The sequence below is a fragment of the Lissotriton vulgaris genome, chromosome 7, assembly GCF_964263255.1.
Source record: "Lissotriton vulgaris chromosome 7, aLisVul1.2, whole genome shotgun sequence".
NCBI lineage: Eukaryota > Metazoa > Chordata > Amphibia > Caudata > Salamandridae > Lissotriton > Lissotriton vulgaris.
In genome coordinates this window covers 937,074,697-937,082,378 of record NC_141695.1, presented here as the reverse complement: position 1 = coordinate 937,082,378, position 7,682 = coordinate 937,074,697, and the positions used below count along the sequence as shown (strand labels likewise).

Genomic DNA, 7,682 nt, shown 5'->3' with positions numbered 1-7,682 from the left:
GATCTGTATGAGAAATGCTGCAGTTACTGATTGTGACACTGAGCGCCGCTGTTCACCTACTACAGAAAACACAGATCATTCAACCACGTGGTTAGAACACAGCATTGCCACAAAGAAAAGAAAATCGCTGCTCGTCTCAGTGCACTGCAGACTCTCCGTGGGTGAAGTCTGTCACTGGGCGCTCTTTCCAGACATTTATTTGCTGCAGGTAATTAGAGGGACTTCCTGTGCCTGGAATGGCGCAAACACAGAGGCACTGTTTCGTCGGGGAAACCATTCTCTGTTACTGCGGGGCTCCTCTGCTGCTTCTTGTTGCTCTGCTGACGGTCTGTGGAGCCGCTTCCGGGCAGCTGCGTTATTCCATTCCCGAGGAGATGAGGAAAGGCGCTTTTGTTGGGAATGTGGCTCTGGATCTGGGGATGGATTCAAAGGAGTTATCAGAAGGAGGAGCCCGGATCGAAACCAGAGGTAGGAAGCAGTATTTTGCCCTTAATTTGAAAAAAGGACATTTAATTATCAATGAAATGATTGACAGAGAAATCTTATGTAGACACGTAGCTCAGTGTCTATTAAATGTAGAAATTATTTCAAAAAACATTATGAAAGTGTATGAGGTCGAAGTGGAGATTCAGGATATTAATGACAATTCCCCTGCATTTACTGATGATCAAATAACATTACAAGTCCTTGAAAACACTAACCCCGGCACCAGATTTGTCCTGCCCGAGGCCCATGATGCAGATGTGGGCCTGTACTCTCTGCAGAACTATCAACTTAGTGAAAATAAACACTTCACGCTGAACATAAAAAGCAGTACAGATGGCACGAAGTATGCAGAGCTGGTCCTGGAGAAACCACTGGACCGGGAGGAGCAGGAAGTTCACAGCTTGATCCTCACAGCCACGGACGGAGGGGATCCGGTCAGATCAGGCACCATGCGGATACAGATCAATGTGCAGGATGTGAATGACAATGCGCCCGTTTTCAATCAGACTGTTTATAAGATCAGTGTGCTGGAAAATGTGCCCAAGGGAACTGTTGTGGGCAGCGTGAAAGCTGTTGATATTGACCAGGGAACCAACGCAGAAATAACATATTCCTTTAGCAAAATAGAGCAAAATATTGTACGGAAATTCGGGCTGGATTCTAAAACGGGAGAAATATCTTTGATTGAAAATTTGGATTTTGAGGAGTCCGAATTTTATGAGTTTGAAGTCCGAGGGAGTGATGGGATTCTATCTTCGCGCTGCAAAGTTGTGCTACAAGTCATTAACGTAAATGATAATAGCCCGGAGATATTAATGTCATCTGTGCTGAATCAGGTACCAGAAAGCAGCCCGCTGGGTACAGTCATTGCTCTTCTGGAGGTATACGATAGGGATTCAGGAGAGCATGGAAAAGTCACTTGCTTTCTGCCGCACCATCTACCCTTTCAGTTAAATAAATCAATTGGAAGTTATTATAGTTTGGTAACTAGTGGTGTTTTAGACAGGGAGCGTGTTCCTCAATATAACATAACAGTTACAGCCACAGACAGCGGAACGCCTCCACTTTCTAAAACCAAAACCATAAACCTCGAGATTGCAGATGAAAACGACAACCCACCAGTATTTAGTCAATTGTCATATAGCGCCTTCATAATGGAAAATACTCCTAAAGGTACTTCAATTTTTAGAGCGAAGGCAACAGATGTTGATTGGGAAAAGAATGGTAAGATCAGTTACTCCATCATTGATGGACACATTGGAGGTACACCATTATCTTCCTACATATCTATTAATTCCGAATCTGGAGTCATCTATGCCCTTCATTCTTTTGACTTTGAGCAGTTCACAGAATTTCATATCCAAGTCAGAGCTCAAGATGGCGGTTCTCCTACTCTTATGAATAATTCCACTGTGACATTTTACATAGTGGATCAAAATGACAACACTCCTGAAATATTATACCCATCGACCCCCATAGATGGGTCTTCTGGGGTGGAAATGGCGCCACGCTCTTCTGAACCGGGTTATCTGATAACTAAGGTGGTCGCTGTTGACGCTGATTCAGGGCAGAATTCTTGGCTTTCCTACCAGCTGCTGAGGTCCACAGACCAGGGACTGTTTACTGTCGGTCCTCACACTGGAGAAATCAGGACAGCCCGTCCAATTATGGAAAAAGATGCCATAAAACAATTTCTGGTGGTCCTAGTGAAGGACAATGGGCAGCCCCCTCTCTCTTCTTCAGTTACAGTCACTATATTGTTGGCAGACAGTATGCCGGAAATGCTTCATGATATAAGTAACCCTTCAGCTCCAGCAGACATGGAGTCAAACCTCACCCTGTATCTGGTGATCGCTGTTGCTGTTGTTTCCTTCTTGTTCCTTTTCCTCATAATTTTTCTTTTGGCCATCAGAGTTCATCACTGGTGGGAATCTCAGCTCTGTGAGTCATCCGGGGTTAATTTCAACTCACTTCCTGCCTCTCAGTTTGTGGGAATTGATGGTGTCAGAGCTTTTCTGCAGACCTATTCTCGTGACGTGTGTTTAACAGCAGAATCTGGGAAAAGTCAATTCAAGTTCGAAAGTTCAAGCAGGACAAATACTCTTTCAGAAAACCAAAATTCTGAAACTGGAGGACCGCCACTCCTAACTGAAGATTTTTTAAGTAGCAGCAAAGAGGACCAGCTATTTGTTCAGGTAAGTTCACTTTATCTGCATTTTATTTAAATGCACGTTACAATAGCTTTTCTGCAATGCCAGCTGTGAATAATTGTCCCCAAAAGTTCACTTCATTCACTATATGTCACAATATGCTACAGTGGCAGAGAAAAAAACTGGTAAATCATGAAGTGTTCAACTTAAAGTATGTATTATTTAGAAATAGCTAGAATTGATCGGCCTTTGACTCTAGAGCTCCTCCACTAATTCCAAGCAAGCAGAGAGATAAATGGCATTGAACCACCCATTCAAATTTCTCAGTGTTAGGAAGAAAGGCACCTCCCTGATATCTGCTATGTTTGAGTGTCTAGCCCCTGCTTTTTAGGACGAGCCGGGCAGCGCATGCGCTGCTCTGCAAAGCCTTCTGTATTGAGGTATCACATAGAAGCTCCGCCCATTTCCCGCCTATCTTTTCAATTCGCTCCTGTTGCTGTCCTTGCAAAATCGTTGCTTTTCATTTTTTAATAGGTTTAATAGTCTTGTCTGCATTTGCAATAGTGACTGGACTTTTTACTTGTGTTGTTACACAGTCTGCTTTATAAGTCGGTGAGCACTATTTTATTTAATCCAAAAATTCTTTATTTCAGCCATATAGACCATAAAAGATGCAATAAAATATAATACATACATTTAAAATACAGTATTAAATACATTATAGAAGAGTCTCTTCTCGGCCAGCGAGGAATAGAGGGTGCAGCACAGTACCATGATTCAGAGGACTATTTTCTTTCTGGTTATCCATACTGCCATTAGGAATTTGGATACGGCAAACACAATGTGGCCCAGAGTACTGGTTTTCATAACTCTGTATGCCTGTATGTACTTCCTGAACCCCAGGTTTCTACAAAGTGGCGCTATCCAATATTTCCTGGGTCTGTGATAGGCAGGGCATACAAACATGATATGGAGGTCATCTTCCTCATGGGTGTTGCAGCATGGACACAGTTTGTCACCCCCTTTAGTCCATTTACAAGTAAAAGTTTTGTAGGGAGTGTGCCAAGCCTCCATTGCACAAACAATTTCCTCGCCAGTACAGGAAAAATAAAATCCATAAAAGGTTCAAAGGCATAAGAATTTTTGGATTCCATGAATCGCGTAGTAAGGGTGCCGCTATTGTGAACATTTACCATAAGTGAAAGGCTCTTGTCCTTATAAATTTGGGTCAAGGCTTTGCGTGAAATCCCTTGGCAGCCTCAAGCAGGATCGTCCCATAGCTCTGACAGGTTCATACTGATCAGTTCATTCTTTATGAAAGCGAGCCAGGGGATTTTGCTATTGCGGTTCAAGCTCATGACATGGATGAGGTCCTGTCTGTAATGGTGTAGTTCGTCAGTGGACCATAGCCGGTGCCAGAACTTCACTGGCTTTGACACAAGCTCTTCAGCAATAGAGGGAAGACCCATATCTAATCTTAATGGCAGAAGTGGCGTGCCTTGCGGGAGAGCTAATAGGCGCCTTAAAAAGCTGTTTTCCACTCCTGCCAAGTCTTTGCCTGCTTTATACCCCCATAGCTCACTTTTACATGGCCGCTGCCTTAGATTGGGTCCTATATGTTTCAAGGGCCGGGCTTAAGGGCTTGAATGTGGAAGTATTTGCCACCTTCAAGATTGCACCCGATAGCTGGGACAGTTTAACCCTTGATCTAGCTATCTGGCGGTCCCATGATAGATTTTCCTGAAGTGTTACCCCCAGATATATGAAAGTAGAAACCCTCTCAAGGCTAACGGTACCCAGGGTGGGGTTGGGTCTGGCTTTGTTAGGAGGATTGAAAATCATAAACTTGGTCTTCTCTGTGTTCACCTCCAACCCGTGTTGGCGACAGAAGAGACCAAATCCGTTCAGGATCCTCTGGATCCCCATGGGGGATTTGGAAAGCAGGAGGGTGTCATCAGCAAACATGATTGCCGGGACCCTCCTGCCTGCCAAAAGTGGGGCGTCATTGTCCTTAACGTTATCTAGGTGTAGTATAACGCTATTAATGAAAAGACAAAACAGGGTCGGTGCCAGGACACAGCCCTGCCTGACCCCTCGACGGACTGGAAACCTGGACGAAAGCTTACCATCCCTCCCACACCTCACCTGCGCATAGTTGTTCTCATGCAGCCTGGTTATGATGCTGAGTAGCTGGGGGGGTACTCCTAACTTTTCCAAGACCTCCCACAATTTCCTGGGCGGGACTAGGTCGAAGGCTGACCTTAGATCCACGAAGACCATGTACAGCCTTCCCCCCTCTAACCTCACCGTCTTCCAATAAAGGAGGACGAGGCGGAAAATCTGATCCATGGTCGACGTGTTCTTCCTAAAGCCAGCCTGCAGGGGGCTCATAATATCGTTGTCCTCCACCCAATCCAGCAGATGGTTGAGAATGAGGCGCGCAAAGAGCTTTTGGGGTACATCTATCACGCTAATCGGCCTGTAATTGGCCGGGAGCAGAGGAGACCCTTTCTTATAGATCGGTACAATCTCTGCCCCCAGCCAAGAGCCGGGGACCGCCATACCTCCTAAGATGGCGTTAAAAAGAATAAGGAGGTACGGACCCCAGATGTCTGGCTGATGCCTAAAGAGATCCCCCGGTAGTTTATCCAGCCCCGGCGCCTTTCCCAGCGCTAAGCGTTCCAAAGCAGACACCACCTCCCCTAGAGAGAATTCCAAGGCCGTTTCCGACGTACTTGTGGGTACTGCCACCACTCCGTCTGGCCATGAAGTAGTGTCTTGGTAGAGTGCCCCGAAGTGGGCCTCCCAAATCGAGGGGGCGATGTTAGGTTCGACTGCTGTTTTAAGTTCCCCCGTCCCATTGTTTACCAGGGCCCAGAATTTCCTGGAGTCTCTAGCTTTTAGTGCTTCAGACAGGTCATGCCAGTGATTCCAATCCCACTCTGCCCTTGCATTGGCCATTGCTGCTTTGTACTCCCTCCTGAGGTCTCGAACCTTACCCTTATTTTATTTAATGACCGACCCTATTCCATCGACATCACAGCAAGTGTCTTGCTTTTATATTAATATTAATGTAGTTATTTAAATTACAGTGCAGTCCGCTTTAACTATAGTGGCCACACTTATTTAGTTTTTTAATATACAACATGGTTTCACTTGAGCCGCCTTGCTTATTTAATATTTAATTTACAACGGTAGACACTTTAACTTTAGCGCTGTGGTACAGAACCTTTTGAAATGTATTATAATTTTTTTCACTTTGGGTGAAAGCGGCATACACGCTTTCATTTTACTTTAATGTTGGCTGTGCCCTTTCTTTAGACATTACTTACTGTATCCTGAATACACAAGCAGAATCTAAATAAAGGGATGTGGCGACCATTAAAGTGGTCTCGCATTTTGCGACAGTTTGAGCTCTTGGTATTGAAAATAACAATGCTTTTTATATATGTGTTGCTTTTAAAAACACATCAATAAAAGAAATTGTTATTTACAATTCCAATAGCTTAAACCCTTGCAAATGCGAGACATTGCATTGAAATTGCTTGTTTTCTACATATTGCCTCAACATTCTCATCCTGCAGTTCAGTTCAGAATGGACTTCTGCCTCTGGCTTCCTCTTTAGTGGTACCTGTGGACGTGGTTTGTGGGTAAAGTGACGTTAGTTTTCTCAAACCAGGTCAAGAACTTTCAGCAAATGATACTGGTTTTGGGAATAGACGTATTGGAGACACTACTAGAAATGATTCTGAAGAGGTTGTGAAAGCCAAGAAAACTAAAAAGAACTAGTCTTAATCAGTACTGCAAGTATTACACGTTTTGATACAAAGTTAGGAAGTTTTATTTATTGCACTAGCATTGTTTTTTTTATATTCCTTTAGTTGAGATGATGGTTTGATGATTGTTTGAGGTGGATCAGAAAGCCTTATGCAGTGCGTCTGAAATCCTGTGCGATGGAGGCAAAATGAAATCTCATTGCAAGCACCTTTTTCAATTTACAAAAAAATGAACACTGCACAGATCCACTTAAAAGATTTTTATGGTCGTGTTTTTCCTGGAATATTGGAAATCTCAAATTTTCTGACAATAAATAAATACATATGCGGCCCTGTTTTTGTCTACATGGAAGCCCCTCCAGGCCTGCCTCATGGCGAGGCAGATGGCAAATACTGGTCCGTCCTATTTCTTTAGTTCTGTGAGGCGGTGTCTGGCCAGGTAAAATATATAGTAGCTGATGAATTGTAAAGGGGATCTGTTGTTGGAAACATAGCAAAGGATTTTTGCTATAAAAAGCAGGCGGTTCTCTGACAGGAAACTAAGCATTGTCTCTGCTGCTGAGAATGATTGATGTTCTTTTACTCTTGAAATTGGGAGCGGTCACATGGGTGGTTGGACATATGGAGGGGGAACGTGGAGAATCAACCATCTGTTTTCTCAACTTCGAAGTTGTGCTAAGTTCACAAAATATTTTCCGAATAGAACTTTTTATTAAGGAAGTTAATGACTGGTCCATGAGGTTCCAGATGCAATTCCTATTAGGAGTTGTCCCCCTGCGCACAGCGTGTGGTGTACCAAACAGTGGTTTAATAAAGTTTATCTTTGCTTGCTGGGGTCATTATAATGCCCTGCAGGGCTATAAGCTGCGTTCAAACCGACATTGTCTTAGGGGAAAAGTGAGCAGTGTTGGGTAAAAATGTGCAGATTTGGTGCTGGAAACGGTCTGAGACTTTGAAAAGTAAAGGCAGCACGGCTTGACTCGGACTCCCTCTGATGAGGGTGATCCAAGGAGGTTTAATACATTGGACGGTATTATTAGTATTCTCAATCCCAATGACAATGTCCCAGCAATTAGTCAGAGGTCTGTAGAGCCTGCATTAGTGAATGACCTGCAAATAACTCAGTGGTGCTTCACGTGAAAGGCACAGAGAAAGATGAAGGGTCAAATTAAAGAGAACCTACTGTTTCAACCATATATCTCTTAAATGCTTATAGAAGTTACAGATGAGAACGGTAATATTCCCTAGGTAACTTTGGTACCTTTAATCA

At 43.7% G+C, this 7,682-nt stretch overlaps 1 pseudogene; it reads left to right on the top strand.

Moving 5' to 3' along the window:
* The first annotated feature begins 236 nt into the window (after positions 1 to 236).
* On the top strand, positions 237 to 6,399 carry LOC147702729 (protocadherin gamma-A11 pseudogene; annotated as a pseudogene).
* The last annotated feature ends 1,283 nt before the right edge of the window (positions 6,400 to 7,682 follow it).